Source organism: Artemia franciscana, chromosome 12 (assembly GCF_032884065.1).
Source record: "Artemia franciscana chromosome 12, ASM3288406v1, whole genome shotgun sequence".
Taxonomy (NCBI): Eukaryota; Metazoa; Arthropoda; class Branchiopoda; order Anostraca; family Artemiidae; genus Artemia; species Artemia franciscana.
Window position 1 is genome coordinate 28,306,277 of NC_088874.1, and position 23,091 is coordinate 28,329,367.

The 23,091-nt window shown below is 36.8% G+C and overlaps 1 long non-coding RNA gene across 1 annotated transcript in view; it reads left to right on the forward strand.

The window, feature by feature from the left end:
• LOC136033959 (uncharacterized) overlaps positions 1–23,091 on the forward strand; it is a 67,193-nt gene that overhangs the window by 8,806 nt on the left and 35,296 nt on the right. Inside the window, exon 2 of the long non-coding RNA XR_010619066.1 lies at positions 10,782–10,941. This is a non-coding gene — a long non-coding RNA (uncharacterized LOC136033959). The remainder of the gene's footprint in view (positions 1–10,781; positions 10,942–23,091) is intronic.

Consider the following 23,091-nt stretch of genomic DNA (forward strand, 5'->3'; position numbering starts at 1 on the left):
AATAAGGAATATGACCTAACTCAATCAATATATTAATATTTGTCAGTGGTATCACGTGATTTTTATTCTTTCTAATGTTCCCCATTTTTCGAAAGTGAGCATTCTTGGAAATGTGAAATCTCAGCTTCAACAACATTTCTGGATCTTCCACGCTGTTTAGGTACTTTAACAGCTTCTACTTGTAATTTATTGTGTCTACCACGTTTTTTAAGATCTTCAACAACCACATCCGATCCAGATCAAATATATGTTAGGAGTCATCAGAAGAAACGCTAATGGGTATTTTCTATTAAATTTAAACGATTGATTCTTGTGCAAACGAATATTTTTGCAGGAAAATGCACGAAAAATGTCATATGTGTGATAACATGTGCCTGACGGTGTCGTGTGCTATTTTTGGTTTGCCAGAGTGGTGTGAATTTTCTTAGGGACATCCTGTTTTGGGGGTTGGAATGCTAAAACATGAACCATTGGATTTAATGAGTGATTTTTAACAATAAAATATCTAAAAAGTGTCTTAGGAATGATGAGGGGTGCTAGAAAGTGAAAGAAAGGCTATTCATAGTTTGGCACCGTGGCGTGAATATAGATAGTGTATCAAGGAGGTTTGGCCTGTGAAACCATGAACCAATGGATTTAAATCATATTTTTAACAAGAAAATATCTGGAAAATATTCTACGAATGATGAAGGGTGTTTCAGGGTGCTAAAGGGCGCAATAATAATATGACATGGTGATGAGAACTGTAATGGTATATCACGGAGTGTTTGCTTGCAAAAACATGAACCACTGGATACAAATCATATTTTTATCACGAAATTTCTGTGAGAAAACATTTCTTAGAAAACATCTTAAAACGTCTTGAAAAATATCTTGAAGAGAAATGCCTTTAAAATGTCTTGGGATGTCTTAAAACGTATTGAAAAAATGTCTTGGGAGAAACAAAATCTTAAAAAGAAAAAAAAACGCATTTAAAGAAAAAGAGACCCTGAAGAAAAAACTCCTTGAAAGAAAAAACGCCCTACAAGAAAACGAAATCCTGAAGAAAAAATGTCTTAAATTAGTGTGTAACACCGATGTGTGTACCATCATTATGTAACATCCTACGTATGCACTGTCATTACTTAACACCCACACGTGTCCCTCGTCATTACGTAACTTCTACATGAAAAATTGAGTCACATACCCCAGGTGCACCGTCATTACGTAACATCCCACGTGTGTACTGTCATTACGTAACACCCACATGTGCCCCTCATCATTACGTAGCATCCACGTGTAATATTGCGTCATATTTCACGTTTTTGCCCTCCTCAAGTGCAAGCAGGGATTTTCCCACGGCGACCTGAAGTCTAGCATATCATGCAAGATTGTGTCACTCCCAATAAATCTACTAAGTCACGTATGAGTACAACACCCCAAGTAAATATAGCAGCAAGATTGCATCACATCCCACGTGTGTACCGTTATTATGTAACACATCGAGTATGCCTCCCTCAGTTACAGCATGGACTTCCCCTCGAGCCCTGAAGAAACAAGTCACGGTAGAAATCGTTATCCTTAACACTGGTAAACAATCCCTATTACACAAAAACTAAAAAATCATGAAGAAAAACGTCTTGAAGAAAAAATGTCTTGAAAAAACGTCTTGAAATGTCTTGAAGCGTCTTGAAAATCGTCTCGAAAAAATATGTCTTAAAAAACGTCTTGAAATGTCTTGAAAAGCGTCTTGAAGAAAAATGCCTCAGAAAAGTCCCTGCTTGACTAGTGGACTTTGAGAAACCCTATTACGTAACACACCAAAACCTTATTATATAGCTCTCGAAGAAATCCTAAACATTCTCTATTATGTAACATTCTCTTAGACAACATTCCCTATGACGTAACATGAACCTGCGTTTCGAAGTTCCCTATAACGTAACAAACACTTGCTAGCTGTCATGGAATCCAGGGGTAGGGCTGACATGAAAATCAGAGATAGGGCAGTCAGGAAATAGATTGAAGCATCACTACTTAGGAGCCATGTAATGATTTTGAATTTGACGGATTAGAAGGTCAAAGTTGTGCTCTCAGGCCCGTATTATAGCTTAAACTACTTCCACTCAGCTCTAAATACAGTCATATTATGTAATTTTTTACTTATAGTCGATCAGGGACATTCTAAGCAATTTAATGTCCATCATTAAAAACAATTCTTACGTTTACTTGCAGCAGGACCTCTTTTTTCCTAGTAGATCTCCTAGTAGATTTCCAGTCATGGAGATGACCATCTCCATTAAAAACAAATCTTACGTGTACTTGCAGCAGGACCTCTTTTTTCCTAGTAGATCTTCTAGTAGATTTCCAGTCATGGAGATGACCATCTCCACGGAGATGGTCCATCTCCATTAAAAACAAAGCTTACGTGTATTTGCAGCAGGACCTCTTTTTTCCTAGTAGATCTCCTAGCAGATTTCCAGTCATGGAGATGACCATCTCCATGGAGATGGTCCATCTCCATTAAAAACAAATCTTACGTGTACTTGCAGCAGGACCTCTTTTTTCCTAGTAGATCTCCTAGTAGATTTCCAGTCATGGAGATGACCATCTCCATTAAAAACAAATCTTACGTGTACTTGCAGCAGGACCTCTTTTTTCCTAGTAGATCTATTTCCAGTCATGGAGAAGACCATCTCCACCTTCGAATAATCCCAACTTCTTCTCTATCGGAAAAAAAAACCGCCTAGAAGGTCCAGATCAACTGTAACCGTGGCTAGCAGGTTTTAGCGTTGGTAATCAGTGTGTTTCTTCCTAGATGGTACTAGAAAACAGGTTAACGATTTCTTAGTAGCATATTCTTAAGCCTAATTTTATAAGGTCACATTGTAAGGCCACATTGTAAGGCCACATTATAAGGCCACATTCTACTTAAGGCCACATTGTACTTTTGCACGCATTGCTTTGTGATCTATATTTAAGACCTTTTCAGCAATTCAGTGGCTCTCGCAGTCTTAATTTTGACTCCTCTCTTTTCGGGATTTTTACATGATTCTTACGTACATCAGTGTATTCAAGTTAAAAATTCAGCAGATTTTCTTTACTGATTTATTTTTTAAACAGTCTTCGTTCCATCCTGGTATTGCAAGTGGTAGTTCAAATATTTGTTCACCTTGAATCTTTTTTTTAGAATTTGTGATGTTTTGCAAATACAGTTTTATAGGATAGAAAGCTTACTTATAAGTAAAAGCCTTTAAGGATTCAAGTTTTTGTTACCCCCCTCCAAAAAAAAGGTTTTTCGAGTTAACCTCTTATAATTTTGACAGCCGTTAAATATTTATCTTACATAACGGACCTGATTAAAATCATTTTAATTAACGAGAAAGTCTCGTTTGGATCTGTCAAGAAATTATTTGGTGAATTGCATGGAAATACAAAAAGACTCACGACCGTATCCAGGGAGATAAGGGGTTTGTATTCCCTCCTGAAATGTTTGTCCGAATCCTAAAAATGTACAAAAATACGTATAAACACATTTTTATTATATTTTTGGGAAATCACTCTAACCCCCCCCCCCCTCCCTCCCAAAACAAACTCCTGGAAACGATCTTGAAACAGACTATAAGAAAAATAAAGCTAGGTATTTCGTATTTATTAGGCTATTTTGGTTCCTATGTACAGTAGTAAAAAGAAAAAGAATTCTGTAGACGACCATACAAGAATTTCAAGATTCCACGCCTACGGAAGATAACAGTACCGGTATAACACATTTTTAGAATCACGTGATATAGGCTTAAAGTCTATAAAATTGTAATTTATTACGCCTTTTGGATTGAATAACATTGACAAAGTAAGACAGGCACTTATTCGGGTTAAGAAACTTACAAGGAAAAGGTTTTTGGCTGTAAGGATTTGTTCCTTAAGGCGATGTCCAACAAGCACACTTTGTGAAAAGCCAAATAAAAAATGATTGAAGTGGGAGAGATTTACCGGGTAAAAGGACGATATTTCTTGCTGATTAAATTTTTTTCATCCAGAGGCAGGGACGAATCCAGGATTTTTGCTGGGGGAAGTACAAAACGACTTTTAAAAAACCGCCCAGAATATCTTTATTTCCATTTTTACGTTTTTACGAGTCAAACACACATTTCGAGGGAAGGGGCTCAAACCCCCTAGCCCCCCTGGATACGATCTTGTCCAACGGTCTAGCGGTCATGGCAAATGATAAGTTATTTGAAATAAAAGGGGCTAGTAGATCAAAGAAAGGGGAGATTACTGTTCTATACTTACGTGTTGAAAAGTTTGCTTTAATTCTGATGGTTTATTTTTGGAATGTACTTTCTAAAGCTAAACACATTATCCCTTGAGAATTATCCCAAGACGTGCCTCGTTTCTTCTGCATGACATTTTAAGCCGGTAGCAAACACTGTTTTAGTCACAACATATTTTACAAGTAAACTCTATTTGTCTCTGGTGATGATTGAAGAAAATGAAATGGAGAATTTGGACCAACTTAATACAAACTGATAGTTTATCAATGTAGAATGACTATTTTCTGTGGCACAGCCTTTTATAGAAAATTCATGGGGCTAATATTTCCCAGGTAGGAAAGTTTTTTTTTTACACACACACACACACACACATATATATATATATATATATATATATATATATATATATATATATATATATATATATATATATATATATATATATATATATACATATATGAATTTTTGAATTGGTATATGATGAAATAATTCAGATAAACATGGACGTCACTCGACAGACAGACAGACAGACAACTTATATATATATATATATATATATATATATATATATATATATATATATATATATATATATATATATATATATATATATATATATATATATATATATATATATATATATATATATAATGAAAAGAGAAATCACCAGTGCAACAGCACAAACACATAAAAAAAAGTAAAAAAAAGACAGAAGGAGAAAAGGAAAGTCACTCACTACCTAGCATTATGGTGGAGAGGAGCCGCAACATGTTGCGAGGGAAATATCTTTGACTAAATTCACCTGGGAGAAGATGAATCTAAAAAAAGACGAAAATGATAAGGACAAAAGAACATGAGAAATACGGAAGAAATGCTGGTATTTTTACCAGTAGAAATACGGAAACTTTGCCATTTTTTAAAGTCATAAACCTGAACTTTCTAATCCTGCGAGGTCCTGCCCCACAGTCTATTTCACGGTGTATTTCTTTGACGTTCCTTTCACTCAATTTCAGAAAGCTTTTAAGACGGGACTCCTATTCGTCTTTCTTTCATTTAGACCTTTCCCCTAGATTTTGTAGTTCGAGCTCTCAATTTTTCGGCAACTGGGTCGTTTCGCTGATGGTAATATTTGGCGTTTTGCCTCTTTTTTTAATTAAATGTTTTTTAATCTATGTTGTTTAAAATTAAATTTTAACCAACTGTTCATCTTTTTCAAAAGTTTTATGTTTATCTTGGTCTATTTCGGAGAGGTCATTCCCCTGCAGGCTATTTCACGGGATTTTTCGGGTGCTTCCTGGAGCCGTTTTATCTATGGGAATACTAGGACTTTTGTCTCTTTTTCCAATGTATTAAATTTTAGCTTTATTTATGTTTTTCAAGAATTTTATGTTTATCCAGGGATATGGAGACACCTTACTAATTATTTTTTAATTCATAAACCTGAACTTTGCAGTCCTGCAAGATCCTTCCCCCACAGTCTATTTCAAGGCGTTTTCGAGGCGCCTTCCATTCACTTTTTTTCAGAAGGCTTTTAAGACGGGACTCTTGGTTTCTTTGAATTTCAACATTTTACATTAATTTCACGTTTCGTCATGTTTTTTACAACGTAGAATTGGATCTTTACCTTTTCAAATGTATCCTTCTACAACGGTCCTATTCCTCCATTTATCTCAGGGGATTTTCAAGTTCTTTACTTTACAGGTTTTATATTTTTTTAACTTTTATAATTTTAAGATTTATAGATTTTTAATGCTTTAATTTAACTTTCAGTTTCAAATTTTTCTATTTAAAGTTTTGCTGTTGTAGTTACAAGCTTATCACGGAGATATTTATTGGGTCAAAACATGTTAAGACCAGATAATCAAAAGAACATTCTACAACATTGCACAGAGATAGCAATTTCTAGTGTAGCTTTCATACATGGGTTTACTCCTAACATGGCCTACGCTCCTCCCCCCCCCCTCATTATTATTTTTTTGTTTTCTTGAAATTTCAAAATTTTAACATTAGTTTCATGTTTCGTCAAAGAAAGCAATCTTATTGAAAATTCTCCTTATTAGATACATCATATCAGGGAATCCCACCATAGAGGTTTCAAGCTACAATCTTCAAAGTGTGGAATTTCGTTTTTTTTTCAGAAGAAACATCGTCGATGAATGTTTATGTGTTATTTTTCCCCGGGGGGTGATCAAACCGAAGCTCCAAGATAATTGGGAGGGAGCTCATTCAAACGTATATTTAAAGCTCTTTTTTAAGTGACCATGCAGATTACTTCAGGAAAAAGTCTTGCTTTCTTTCATTTTAGGACACCAAATTACGAATTTATCCCAAGGAGGACGAATTTGAAATCAATTTAAAATTCGGAAAACCTAATTGATTTAAAAGTATTAATAACTATATTTTAGGCTTCCCAGTTGCAAAAGAATTAATGCCACACGGTGGCAGTACTGGATTCAACCAAATCTTACTCGCTTTATTTGTAATGAAATTTGGCTACTGTTGGTGATTATAATAGCGTATAAGCCATAAAGAGCAGGGTGAGTAATTGTTTAGGTTAAGGGTAGGGTAGATTACTAAAAAGAACATTTTAATGGACAAACTGCTTACTCTTCTTGAGGTTTCAGTAGTAGGGTACAGAGGTAGGGCGGGAGTAAAAATGAATTAAATTGTTTTTCTATACAGCTAAAATGTTACACTCCCATATCTGCCAGCACAGAGGTGGAAAAGGCAAGGCAGGTCATCATCAGCTCCGCCAGGAGCTGATGATCCCAAAACTTCTTTGGGATGGCAAGTACCACTGATAACTTAGTTTTCAGCAATTTCTAATGGTGTTATTTTCTTTTCTATGTGTATGAAGTACTTTAATTTATTTAAATACTGTATGTAATGTATTTATCGATAAGGAAATCCTCCTGTAGAGGCTGTGATGGCTTTGGTTATGCAGAAGATCAAAAGTCTCACAGAACTTCCATCCATACTAACAAAAATACTTCTTTTCATCCAACCGAAATTCTTTAATAGTAATATTAACAAGGAATTTTCACCAAAATTACTATTCAATGCAATTTTTTAAGTATATTCAACTTTCATCCAAAATTTATATTGCATATTTAATCGTAGGACGGTTCTAATCAACGTATAATTATGATTCATACATTTTAAAAGTAATTAATTAGGGGTTTAAGGGACCGGTACCTCAAATTATATCTTGATTAGGCCTAGGTATGATTTGGAAAATAATAAGAAATTAAATAAGAAATGAGCTTTTCAAAAGAAAGCAAGGAACAAATTTGAAACGTATTTGAACAGATGTTTCTTTATATGAAGGGGGCTGTCTCCTCCTTAGCTCCTAATTCTTTACTGTGAAGTTTTTCTTTTTTTAACTTTTAAATAAAATCTGTAATTGGAAAGATAAGATTTTTCAAAGCACGAAGAAAGCATCGTGTCTCAAAGCTGTTATTTTAAGTCCCGACCGGATCTTATGAAATTGGGGGGAGTTGGGAGGGGAAACCTAAAATCTTGGAAAACACTTAGAGTGGAGGGATCGGGATGAAACTTGGTGGGGAAAAAATAAGCACAAGTCCTAGATACATGATTGACATAACCCGAACGGATCCGCTCTCTTTGGGGTAGTTTGGGGGGGTTAGTTCTGAAAAATTAGAAAAAAGGAGGTATTTTTAATTTACGAACGGGTGATCGGATCTCAATGAAATTTGATATTTAGAAGGATATCGTGTCTCAAAGCTCTTATTTTAAATCCCGACCGGATCTGGTGACATTGGGGGGGGGGGAGCCTAAAATCATGGAAAACGCTTAGATTGGAGGGATCGGGATGAAACTTGTGGGGAAAATAAGCAGAAGTCTTAGATACGTGATTTACATAATTGGAACGGAACCGCTCTATTGGGGGGGGGGGGGGGGTTAATTCTGAAAAAATAGAAAAAATAACGTATTTTTAACTTACGAAGGAGCGATCGGATCTTCATGAAACTTCATATTTAGAAGGACCTCGAAACTCAAATCTCTAATTTTAAATTTCAACCGGATCCAGCGTCATTGGGGGGGGGGGGGAGGGTAGTTGGGGGGGGGGGAACCGGAAATCTTAGAAAATACTTAAAGCGGAGACATCATGATGAAACTGGATGGGAAGAATAAAAACCTGTCTAAGATACGTGACTGACATAACAGGACCGGATCTGTTCTCTTTGGTTGAGTTGGGGGTGGGGTAATATACAAAAATGAGGTATTTGTGACTTACGAAAGGGCGACCAGATCTTAATGAAATTTGATATTTAGAAGGATCTTGTGCTTTAAAGCTCTAATTTTAAATTCCGACCAGATCCTGTGACATTGGGGGGAGTTGGAGGGGGAAACCGGAATTCTTGGAAAACGTGAAAATTGGGGTATTTTTTTCTTACGAATAGGTGATCGGATCTTACTGAAACTTCATATATGTATAGAAGGATCTTATATCTCGGATGTTCCATTTTCGACTCGAATTGGATCCGGGGACATAGGGGGTTGGAGGAGGGAAACAGAAATCTTGGAAACGCTTAGAGTGGAGAGATCGGGATGAAACGTGATGGGAAGAATAAGCACACGTTCTAGATACGTGATTGACATAATTGGAACGGATTCATTCTCTTTGGAGGAGCTGGGGAGTGGTAATTTCGTAAAATTTGAAAAATTGAGGTATTTTTAACTTAAGAACGGGTGACCGGATCTTAATGAAATTTGATATTTAGAAGGAACTCATGTCTCAGAGCTCTTGTTTCAAATCTCGACCAGATCTGTTGACACTGGGGGGAGTTGGAGGGGGAAATCTTGGAAAACGCTTGGAGTGGAGGAATCGGGATGAAGTTTGGTGGATAGAATAAGCAAATGTCCTTGATACGTGATTGACGTACACGTACTGGATTCGCTCTCTTTGGGGGAGTTGGGGGGAGGGGTTCTGTGATTTGGTGAGTTTGATGCTTCTGGACGTGCTAGGACGATGAAAATTGGTAGGCGTGTCAGGGAGCTGCACACACTGACTTGATAAAGTCGTTTTCCCAAATTCGACCATCTGGGGGGGCTGAAGGAAGAGGAAAAATTAGAAAAACGAGGTATTTATAATTTACGAGTGGGCGATTGGAACTTAATGAATTTTGATATTTAGAAGGACATCGTGACTCAGAGCTCTTATTTTAAGTCCCGACCGGCATTAAGCCTCTGATTTTCCTTTTAAATCAATCTATTGATTCTTAGAATTTTTTCGAGCTCATATTATATGAGCTCTTGGCTCTTAGCTCTGCTTGCCTCGTCACAAGTGCCATATGAGCTCTTAGCTCTGACCAGTGGTATACCAACATACAGGATTTTGATAATCCATCAAACTGATCATTTATTTAAGATGCGTAATAAATTCTTAGATAAATAATTCAGATTAAATGAGGCTTCTAAAGGCGTACTACTTCATCTATTCGTTATTATTCATTGAATAATAAATCCAACACATTGATGAAATCAGCAACAAGCGCTCTTTATCAAGTTGTTAATCATACCCTTTTGTGTCTTACAATCACTTTGCTTAAATCAACTGCTTTGGCTTCAGTCTTGAATATCATAAATATTGATCCTTTGATTATTCTAGTGTTCAATGCACTTATGCAAACAAAATGATTGCATTGTTCGTTTTTAATATGCTTAGCTCTGAATAGGGGCAAAAATTCACAAACATGTAGGAAGAGAGGGTACGGGTTTCCCCAATTGTCCAAAATTAAGATACAAAAAAAATTATTTTATTGTTTAGTGGGGAGAGGGGGAGGCATTAAAAACCTCCCCAATTGGTGCTTCTGAGTGAATTGTCAAAGAGGCATCATTCTTCGCCCCCTCCAGATTTCCAAAAATTCTTTTTTGTGTATTTTAAGAGATAATTGGAGATTCTTTTTGGAAGCCTTTGGAGCCCCACGAGGATCCAAGGTCCAAAACTCATGTGAAAATAACCCCACCCCCCAAAAGTCAAGAAAAAACACAACAAAGTTTTGTTTTTATATTCGGTTTCTTTTGTACAAGTTGGACAAAGAAATTTGTGTGGGGGCTCGAACCGGGTAACAACCGCCCCCCCGTACATATGGTCCTGGATCCGTTACTTTTTTTGCTTCGGCTTTAGTAGATAACTATTTTATCTATATTTAGCTACAAAACTCCTCGAACAAAATAATTTTAATAATGTTTTGACTCAGCGCTCGACTATATACGTACTTTGTTCATCACGATCAACCCTAAGTGGAGTAAGGAGGTTCAACTTTTGAGATCACGCACACTGATTTTTCATATCTGATTTTTTTTCTATTTAGCAACTGAAGACCATGGCGAGTATGAATTGGAAATTGGCTACTTAAGTCTTTATTTAAATTTCATTTTTTTTACCTGTGTTATACTTTTGTTTTTTAATTTATTAGAATAGTTAGATATAATACACTAGTAAAATAGCACAAGAAATACATATATAGCACATAAAATAGCACAAGAAATGAACTCTTTGTTTTCCAGTGATCACATAAAGCGCAACCGTTACAATTGCACCCCAGCTACCCCCCGGGGTCTAATTTCGTCGAAATCCTGGGGAGGGGTAAAGCTGAAGCTAATTTTACCAATTCAAGTGAAGATGACCAAATAGAAAATGAAAAATGAACCAGATAGTACAATAAAGGTAAAGGTATACTAAAGAAAACTGATTTGTTTCTGTAGATGCTTGAATTATGTAGGCCTATCTTAGTTTTAGCACCATTTTAGAAAACCCAAAATTGCAGAAGGGGGAGTCAAACTGGGGTCTTGGGGAAGTTGTCCCTTATCCCTCCCGCCACATACGAAATTACGCCCTTGGTCCCCCAGTGCCTAGAAATAGCCAATTGCATTATAACAGTTTGCTGATTTTGTTGGTTTGCACTATTTTTAGAACACATTTCTTATCAGTAGGTGATATGTGATGTCAAATAGTGCCAATTTGAAAAAAAAAAAACAATAAAATCTGCGAACTCTTGTATATAACCCTGGGCTATATCCGAGGATTATTCGGAAGGTCCAAAAAAGAAAGATTACTGTCTTTTACTTCCATGTCAAGAAGTGTGCTTTTCAATAGCTTAATCCTGTGAAGTATGTCCATGAGACAAATACATCATTCCTGATATCTATAGAAAAAGTTACCCCTCCCTTTTAAAACACCGTCGACATGTATCGAATAACCTGCTGGTCGGATCAGGAATCTTCTTAAGAGGAATCTCTCAACTTTTCCTGCACAAATTATAAAAGTCATCTGAAAAATCCTTTCTTCGCCATTGCTTAGAACTACACGGGTGTTACGTTTCAAAACAGCCATCGATTTGATGCCTACTTATACGCATAAAATTGTTATTTCCGCTGACAAAACGCCTCCTGGCCAACATGTGCGTAGATACAATGCTCCAACTATCGACGAAGTGGCCATAGTTATGGTCGGTGATCAGTTTTTACCTCGAGATATTATTCTCAGGGTTTCCACCACACGTGCTACAACTAAAAATAGGCCTACCAATAATACTTTTAAGAAATATAAACCCACCAAAGCTTTGCTATGGCACTCGACTTGCCGTAAAAAAAACAATAGAAAACCTAATAGAGGCCACAATCTTGACAGGGCCTTTTGAGGGTGAGGCTGTTCTTATTCCTCGCATTCCCAAGATTCCAACGGATCTGCCTTTTCAATTTAAAAGATTGCAATTCCCAATTCGATTAGCATTTGCAATCACCATTAACAAAGCTCAAGGTCAATCATTAGAAAAATGTGGTATAGATCTTAATACTGATTGTTTTTCCCATTGACAATTGTACGTTGCATGTTCGAGGGTCGGTAAACCTGACAATCTATTTATATGCAGCGACAATTGGACAGCGAAGAATGTTGTATATTCGCAAGTTTTACGCAGTTAATTTGTATTTTATCTATCTATCTATCTATCTATCTATATAAAAACGAGTTGTATGTATGCATGTTTGTTTGTTTGTAAAAAGAGCGTTTGCATATGATGTCATTATTAGTACATACGGCTTTGTATATGCAGAGACAATGGGAAAGCCAAGAATGTTGTATATTCGCAATTTTTACGTAGTTTAACTCCTGCAGACGAAATGAATGCTTGCCTAAAAAATTCTAATTTATAGGCACACGTAAAAATATTAAAATTAACTACAAATATTGCCGTAAAAAAAACAATGGAAAACCTAATAGAGGCCACAATCTTGACAGGGCCTTATGAGGGTGAGGCTGTTCTTATTCCTCGCATTCCCATGATTCCAACGGATCTGCTTTTTCAATTTAAAAGATTGCAATTCCCAATTCGATTAGTATTTGCAATCACCATTAACAAAGCTCAAGGTCAATCATTAGAAAAATGTGGTATAGATCTTACTCCTGATTGTTTTTCCCATGGACAATTGTACGTTGCATGTTCGAGGGTCGCTAAACCTGACAATGTATTTATATGCAGCGACAATTGGACAGCGAAGAATGTTGTTTATTCGCAAGTTTTACGCAGTTAATTTGTATTGTATCTATCTATCTATCTATCTATATAAAAACGAGTTATGTGGATGCATGTTTGTTTGTTTGTAAAAAGAGCGTTTGTATATGACGTCATTATTAGTACATACGGCTTTGCATATGCACAGACAATGGGAAAGCCAAGAATGTTGTTTATTCGCAATTTTTGCGTAGTTTGAAACACATATATAAATCTATCTATATTCACAGGTGGGACACAGGGACACAACTACAATGGCGCATAACTAATATGGCGCGTAACGACTTACGCGCGCGGGGGGGCTTGGGGGGCGCGAAGCACCCCACCAACTAGGTGTTGGGGTGGCGCGAAGCGCCACCCCAACAGCTAGTAGAAGATATAAAAATAAGTTGTCTGTGTGTGGGTCTGTCGGGTGATGTCATGTTTTTGTGTTGACTGACGTCATGTTTGTTGATTGACGAAATCACACACCGGGACACCGGGACACAAATGCCGACCGGGACACCGGGACATAGGGAATATAAATGACGACCGGGACACTCAAAGAGAAAGCGACCGGCACACAAGGAATGTTCGATTAGCAATCACCATCAACAAAGCACCGGGACACAAATGACGACCGGGACACAGGGAATATAAATGACGACCAGGACATAAGTAAAAAAAAACTAAAAAACTAAAAAAAAGGTAAAAACTACCAAAAAAACTAAAAAGAAAAAAAAAACTAAAAACTAATAAGAAAACTAAAAAATATACAGACCGGGACACCGGGATACAAATAACGACCGGGACACAGGGAATATAAATGACGACCGGGACACAGGGACACAACTACAACGGGGACGCCAGGGGGCACAGGGGGATATATAAATGACGACGGGGACACAGGGAATGTTCGATTAGCAATCACCATCAACAAAGCTCAAGGGCAATCATTAGAATCATGAGGTATAACTAAAGAAACTAAAAAAAAAGGTAAAAAACTAAAAACTGAAAAAAAGATCAATCAAAAACGAATGTATATACAGACCGGGACACCGGGACACAAATGACGACCGGGACACCGGGACACAAGGAATATAAATGACACCCGGGACAGCTGATTCTAATGATTGCCCTTGAGCTTTGTTGATGGTGATTGCTAATTGAACATTGATTGCTGGCGCGAAGCGCCACCCCAACAGCTAGTATATATATATATATATATATATATATATATATATATATATATATATATATATATATTTATGTGACCTTGCTCTTTATGCTAAAGTTTTTTCTAGTAGAATTTTAGAGCAAAGCTTATTGCTCTAATTAAACAGCCATTGTGTTTCAGGAATCACAAAAACTAAAGAATTAGGAGAATACTCCTTTCATCTACATAGGAATTTCTGTTCATTTTAAGTTTTTTTGTTGCTCCTTACTTTCACTTGAAAAAACCTCTTTTTTATATAATTTTGGATCATTTTTAAATAATACCAGCAAATCCAGACTCTTTCTCCGTGAAAAATTCCAGTACATGTTTAATATACACCACTCACTCAAGTTTATTATGTATAAAACTAAAGAGAAAACAAACCAGTTTCTTTGTTACTTTGGAAACAAATGTGTGCTATATATATATATATATATATATACATATATATATATATATATATATATATATATATATATATATATATATATATATATATATATATATATATATATATATATATATATATATATATATATATATATATATATATATATATATATATATATATATATATATATCTTCTATATATATAAAAATAAGTTGTCTGTCTGTGTGTCAGGTGATGTCATGTTTCTGTGTTGACTGACGTCATCAAGTTAGTTGTCGTCATTTTCGCTACGACGGTGACGTCATTCAAGATATTTAAGACATATGTTCACGTAGAAATCTATTAATGTTTAAGTTTAAAATGACTGATGAACTTACAATGGCAAAAGCCGATGAAGATGCTCAAAGAGTCTATGCCAAAAAACTTGCTGCTGATAGAGAAAGTCAGAAAAGAAAGCGTGCCGAGGAATCAAAAGAACAGCAAGGAAACAGGCTTGAGGCTGATAGAGAAAGAAAGAACAGAAAGCGTGCCGAGGAATCAAAAGAACAGCAAGGAAACAGGCTTGAGGCTGATAGAGAAAGAAAGAACAGAAAGCGTGCCGAGGAATCAAAAGAACAGCAAGGAAACAGGCTTGAGGCTGATAGAGAAAGAAAGAACAGAAAGCGTGCCGAGGAACTACCAGAGCAACGCGGAAGCAGACTTGCTGCTAAAAGAGAAAGTGAAAAAAGAAGGCGTGCCGAGGAATTACAAGAACAGCAAGAAATCAGGCTTGCTGCTGATAGAGAAAGTAAGAAAAGAAAGCGTGCCGAGGAATCACAAGAACAGCAAGAAATCAGGCTTGCTGCTGATAGAGAAAGTAAGAAAAGAAAGCGTGCCGAGGAATCAGAGCAACCTGAAAGTTATCGCCTGGCATTCAGGTACAACCCAGTCGATGATTATAGCTTGAGTAGATGTGTTCAAATCGGGACAATGTCTAAAATTTGTCCCTATTGCAAGGCCTTGAAATTCAATGGTGAAACAATGGGAATGTGTTGCACCTCAGGAAAAGTTAAACTTCCTCTATTGGCTGCACCACCAGAGCCATTGAAGACTTTCCTTACTGGAACTACGTCAGAATCTAAGCGTTTTTGTCACAAATCAGAAAATACAACTCATGTTTCCAAATGACGTCGTTTGGAGCCCAAATCGAAAATCCAGATCAATTTATGTCCACTTTCAAAGTAATAGGGAAAATTTATCATAGAGCAGGGTCCCTTCTACCATTCTCAGGCGAGAATCATAAATTTTTACAATTGTACTTCATCAGTGATAGAAATTCTGAATTGAATGCACGTTGCGAAATTTCTCCCAACGTTGAAAGGACAATCGTTTCCCAATTGCAACATCTTTTCCACGAAAATAATAATTTAGTGCGTCTGTTCAAAACAGCCATCGATTTGATGCCTACTGATACGCATAAAATTGTTATTTCCGCTGACAAAACGCCTCCTGGCCAACATGTGCGTAGATACAATGCTCGAACTATCGACGAAGTGGCAATCGTTATGGTCGGTGATCAGTTTTTACCTCGAGATATTATTCTTCATAAGCGAAACGCTCAGTTGCTAAGAATTGCTGAAACTCATCGATGCTACGATGCCCTACAATATCCTATCATTTTTTTGGGATGGAGCCGACGGCTATCACTTTAATATTAAATTGATGAATCCAGCCACTAACAAAGAAATGAATAAGAAATGCAGTGCAATGCATTATTATTCCTATAGACTAATGATTCGGCAGGATGAAGAAAATTATATTTTAAAATGCCGTGAATTGTTTCACCAATTTGTCGTTGATATGTATGCTAAAGTTGAATCAGAACGTTTGCTATATATCCGCCTGAATCAGACCAAGCTCCGCTCTGAACAATACATTCATTTGCGAGATGCAGTTATAAATGACGGTAATACCACAAACGTTGGAAGATTAACAATTTTACCTTCGTCATATGCTGGCAGTCCTCGTCATATGCATGAATATGCTCAAGATGCTATTGCGTATGTTCGTCTCTATGGTCGTCCATATTTATTTATTACATGTACATGTAATCAATCTTGGGACGAGATACTGCAGCTTTTACTTCAAGGACAATCGGCGGTTCATAGGCATGACATTACGGCCCATGTCTTCCGGCAAAAGTTGAAATCACTGATAAACTACATAGTAAAACTTGAAGTGTTTGGGTCAGTGCGATGCTGGATGTACTCAGTGGAATGGCAAAAACGAGGTTTGCCACACGCACATATACTAATCTGGCTACATAAAAAAATTACTTCGAACGAAATTGATGATGCGATTTCCGCTGAAATACCTGATAAAAATGTCGATAAGGGGTTACATGATATTATTGTAAAAAATATGATACATGGACCTTGCGGTGCACTGAACGAAAATTCACCATGCATGGCCAAAGGAAGGTGCACAAAGCATTATCCTCGACTTTTAGTATCAAACACAATTACTGGCAATGATGGTTACCCACAATATAGAAGAAGATCTACTGAAGATGGCGGTAAAACAGCAATAATAAAGAAGCGTAACGGTACCACCATCGAAGTAGATAACCAGTGGGTTGTTCCATATTCCCCATTATTATCAAAAACATTTAATGCACACATAAACGTTGAATACTGTAACTCCGTAAAGGCAATCAAATATTCTAATTTATGGGCACACGTAAAAATATTAAAATTAACTACAAATATGCGTTTCCGATTGCAAAACGATGACTCTGGTCAAACATTTTCAGATCAATTGCTGGCAATTGGAAACGGAAAGCTCCCAGTAGACTCAATTTCAGGACGTATACAACTACCTGCTGATTTCTGTAATTCAGTGACGTCCAAAAATGAATTGATTGAAAAAGTATTTCCGAATATTCTAAAAAAATTATAAAAATAATAAATGGCTAAGTGAAAGAGCGATTCTCACACCCAAAAATATAGACGTCCACGAAATCAACAATATTGTTTTGACCAAGATTCGAAACCAGGCAGTCCTTTACAAGTCAGTCGACACAGTTTTGGAACCGAATGAGGCGGTTAATTATCCATCTGAATTTTTAAATTCCATAGATCTTTCAGGGTTTCCACCACACGTGCTACAACTAAAAATAGGCGTACCAATAATACTTTTAAGAAATATAAACCCACAAAAGCTTTGCAATGGCACTCGGCTTGCCGTAAAAAAAAACAATGGAAAACCTAATAGAGGCCACAATCTTGACAGGGCCTTTTGAGGGTGGGGCTTTTCTTATTCCTCGCATTCCCATGATTCCAACGGATCTGCCTTTTCAATTTAAAAGATTTCAATTCCCAATTCGATTAGCATTTGCAATCACCATTAACAAAGATCAAGGTCAATCATTAGAAAAATGTGGTATAGATCTTAATACTGATTGTTTTTCCCATGGACAATTGTACGTTGCATGTTCGAGGGTCGGTAAACCTGACAATCTATTTATATGCAGCGACAATTGGACAGCGAAGAATGTTGTATATTCGCAAGTTTTACGCAGTTAATTTGTATTGCATCTATCTATCTATCTATCTATATAAAAACGAGTTGTTTGTATGCATGTTTGTTTGTTTGTAAAAAGAGCGTTTGCATATGACGTCATTATTAGTACATACGGCTTTGTATATGCAAAGACAATGGGAAAGCCAAGAATGTTGTATATTCGCAATTTTTACGTATTTTGAAACACATGTATAACACAACTACAATGGCGCGTAACTAATATGGCGCGTAACGACTTACGCGCGCGGGGGGGCTTGGGGGTGGGGCGCGAAGCGCCACCCCAACAGCTAGTATATATATATATATATATATATATATATATATATATATATATATATATATATATATATATATATATATATTAGCTGTTGGGGGGGGGTGCTTCGCGCCCCAGCCCCAAGCCCCCCCCCCCGCGCGTAAGTCGTTACGCGCCATATTAGTTACGCGCCATTGTAGTTGTGTCCCTGTGTCCCACATGTGAATATAGATAGATTTATATATGTGTTTCAAACTACGTAAAAATTGCGAACATACAACATTCTTGGCTTTCCCATTGTCTGTGCATATACAAAGCCGTATGTACTAATAATGACGTCATATGCAAACACTCTTTTTACAAACAAACAAACATGCATACACACAACTCGTTTTTATATAGATAGATAGATAGATAGATACAATACAAATTAACTGCGTAAAACTTGCGAATATACAACATTCTTCGCTATCCAATTGTCGCTGCATATAAATAGATTGTCAGGTTTACCGACCCTAGAACATGCAACGTACAATTGTCCATGGGAAAAACAATCAGTATTAAGATCTATACCACATTTTTCTAATGATTGACCTTAAGCTTTGTTAATGGTGATTGCAAATGCTAATCGAATTGGGAATTGCAATCTTTTAAATTGAAAAGGCAGATCCGTTGGAATCATGGGAATGCGAGGAATAAGAACAGCCTCACTCTCAAAAGGCCCTGTCAAGATTGTGGCCTCTATTAGGTTTTCTATTGTTTTTTTTGTTTTTTACGGCAAGTCGCGTGCCATTGCAAAGCTTTGGTGGGTTGATATTTCTTAAAAGTATTATTGGTACACCTATTTTTAGTTGTACCACGTGTGGTGGAAACCCTGAAAAACCCACGGAATTTAACAATTCAGATGGATAATTAACCGCTTCATTTGGTTCCAAACCTGTGTCGACTGACTTGTAAAGGACTGCCTGGTCTCGAATCTTGGTCAAAACAATATTGTTGATTTCGTGGACGTCTATATTTTTGGGTGCGAGAATCGCTCTTTCACTTAGCAATTTATTATTTTTATAATTTTTTAGAATATTCGGAAATACTTTTTCAATCAATTCATATTTGGACGTCACTAAATTACAGAAATAAGCAGGTAGTTGTATACGTCTTGAAATTGAGTCTACTGGGAGCTTTCCGTTTCCAATTGCCAGCAATTGATCTGAAAATGTTTGACCAGAGTCATCGTTTTGCAATCGGACACGCATATTTGTAGTTAATTTTAATGTTTTTACGTGTGCCCATAAATTAGAATTTTTCAGGCAAGCATTCATTTCGTCTGCAGGAGTTGATCTAGGTATTATAGGTAATGTTTGCCTGAAATCTCCCGCAAGCAATATTAATGTGCTGCCAAAGGGTTTCGACTTCCCTCGCAAATCTTTCAAGCATTGATCCAGAGCCTCGAGCGATTTTTTGTGTGCCATTGTGGACTCATCCCAAATAATAAGTTTGCATTGCTGCAATACTTTACCCATCCCAGATGATTTGGAAATATTGCACGTGGGAGTTTCTGTAGAATGCAAATTCAGAGGCAATTTCAAAGCGGAACGAGCAGTTCTTCCACCAGGCAGCAATGTTGCGGCTATTCCGGACGACGCAATTGCCAACGCTATATCATTTTTTGATCGAATTGATGCCAGAATCAGTTTTATCACAAACGTTTTACCAGTAGCCTACCTCCTGGCGCATCCAAAAAGAAAATTTCTTCAACGTTGTTATCGACACAATGCATTATCGTATCATAAATGTCTTTTTGTTCCGACGTTAACTTGGAAATGTTATTTTGTACATACGACAATAGATCACTCGTACTGTAACTTTGTTCACGATCCAATTCTACACATGTCGAAACAGCAGCGATACGGTTAGATGAAGGCATTCCCAAATCCTGAAGAGGTTTGTTTGCCATACGTACGCACAAATCTTCTATAATAACTAAAGTGTAGTTATAAATTTCTGATGTAAAATCAAAAGTCATATCTGACGTCTCTAACTGTTTTCGATGGAGTATATCTTCGGACATTTTTGACTTATATTTTTCCCATAATTCTGTAGGAACTGATGGAGAGCAAGTTGTTAAAATGATGCCAAACAATGCACGAATTTGACTTGGGGTTGACGTTTCGCTCGCGTCATCGATGCAGTTATCCCAGTGTTGGTCATTCTCCAATAAATTCAGAGCTTAACATGCACTACGGTAAGTGTCATGTATAGTACCGTTTACAGTTCTCAAATACTCAAAGGATGTCGGACCGGGTACATTCACCTAAAGCAGGCGTAAAAAGAAGCATTCATGTTGATTGGGGTGAACGGTGTAGAGTCTTCCTATCGTGGTATCTTTGAAGATGGTAGGTTGGCCGTCGACTGACTTACCCGGTTTTCGACGTTCAAATACTTTATTTTTAGTATTCCACGTGTAATACGAAGGCACTTCAGTATACAGCAGTTTTTTTGCAAAAGAATCATTTTTGCAAAGCGAAAAGAAACCGGTTAACTTTGTACCCGGTGGATTCAGGGCTCTTTGTTGCACGTTGGTTTCCGAGAAATAAACACGTTGACCATCCTGTAAATGTACCGCTAAGTGAACAACAGCTGGACTACGTTCATGTATCGGAAATGAAAGAATTCGCCAAACAGCTTCATTACTGCTTATGTATCCTCCAGCCTGATATTGTACGATTTCGTCGATATCTTTGATTTCGGGCTGCAAGCCAAAAACTGCCATGTCACTGCCTTTGTTGAAGTATTTACATATGTATTTGATTGCCTTTACGGAGTTACAGTATTCAACGTTTATGTGTGCATTAAATGTTTTTGATAATAATGGGGAATATGGAACAACCCAATGGTTATCTACTTCGACGGTGGTACCGTTACGCTTCTTTATTATTGCTGTTTTACCGCCATCTTCAGTAGATCTTCTTCTATATTGTGGGTAACCATCATTGCCAGTAATTGTGTTGGATACTAAAAGTCGAGGATATTGCTTTGTGCACCTTCCTTTGGCCATGCATGGTGGATTTTTTGTTCAGTGCACCGCAAGGTCCATGTATCATATTTTTTACAATAATATCATGTAACCCCTTATCGACATTTTCATCAGGTATTTCAGCGGAAATCACATCATCAATTTCGTTCGAAGTAATTTTTCATTAGTCTATAGGAATAATAATGCATTGCACCTGCATTTCTTATTCATTTCTTTGTTAGTGGCTGGATTCATCAAATTTAATATTAAAGTGACAGCCGTCGGCTCCATCCCAAAAAAATGATAGGATATTGTAGGGCATCGTAGCATCGATGAGTTTCAGCAATTCTTAACAACTGAGCGTTTCGCTTATGAAGAATAATATCTCGAGGTAAAAACGCGTATCAGTAGGCATCAAATCGATGGCTGTTTTGAACAGACGCACTAAATTATTATTTTCGTGGAAAGATGTTGCAATTGGGAAACGATTGTCCTTTCAACGTTGGGAGAAATTTCGCAACGTGAATTTCACCATTGAATTTCAAGGCCTTGCAATAGGGGCAAATTTTAGACATAGTCCCGATTTGAACACATCTACTCAAGCTATAATCATCGACTGGGCTGTACCTGAATGCCAGGCGATAACTTTCAGGTTGCTCTGATTCCTCGGCACACTTTCTTTTCTTACTTTCTCTATCAGCAGCAAGCCTGATTTCTTGCTGTTCTTGTGATTCCTCGGCACGCCTTCTTTTTTCACTTTCTCTTTTAGCAGCAAGTCTGGTTTCATGTTGCTCTGGTAGTTCCTCGGCACGCCTTCTTTTTTCACTTTTCTCTCTTAGCAGCAAGTCTGCTTTCGCGTTGCTCTGGTAGTTCCTCGGCACGCTTTCTGTTCTTTCTTTCTCTATCAGCCTCAAGCCTGTTTCCTTGCTGTTCTTTGATTCCTCGGCACGCTTTCTTTTCTGACTTTCTCTATCAGCAGCAAGTTTTTTGGCATAGACTCTTTGAGCATCTTCCTCGGCTGTTGCCATTGTAAGTTCATCAGTCATTTTAAAGTTAAACATTAATAGATTCCTACGCGAACGCATGTCTTATATATCTTTAATGACGTCACCGTCATAACAAAAATGACGACAACTAACTTCATGGACGTCAGTCAACACACAAACATTACGTCACCTGACAGACACATCCACAGACAACTTATTTATATATATATTTAGATAGATAGATATATAAATAAGTTGTCTGTGTGTGTGTGTGTCGAGTGACGTCATGTTTGTGTGTCGACTGACGTCATGTTTGTCGACTGACGAAATTACAGACAGGGACATCGGGACACAAATGACGACCGGGACACCGGGACATAGGGAATATAAATGACGACCGGGACACTCAAAGAGAAAGCGACCGGGACACAAGGAATGTTCGATTAGCAATCACCATCAACAAAGCACCGGGACACAAATGACGACCGGGACACAGGGAATATAAATGATGACCAGGACATAAGTAAAAAAAAAAACTAAAAAAACTAAAAAAAAGGTAAAAAACTACAAAAAAAAACTAAAAAGATAAAAACTAAAAAACTAAAAAAGAAAGAAAAATAAAAAAAGGAAAAAACTGAAAAATAAGGAGAAAACAAAACTAAAAAAAAATAAAAATAAAAATAAAAAAACTAAAAAGGTAAAAACTACAAAAAAACTAAAAAGAAAAAAAAAACTAAAAAAACTAAAAAAAAAGTAAAAACCAAAAACAAAATAAAAAGAAAAAAAGGGGAAAAAACACAAAAATTTATTTCATCATATACCAATTCAAAAACGAATGTATATACAGACCGGGACACCGGGACACAAATGGACGACCGGGACACTCAAAGAGAAATTACAGA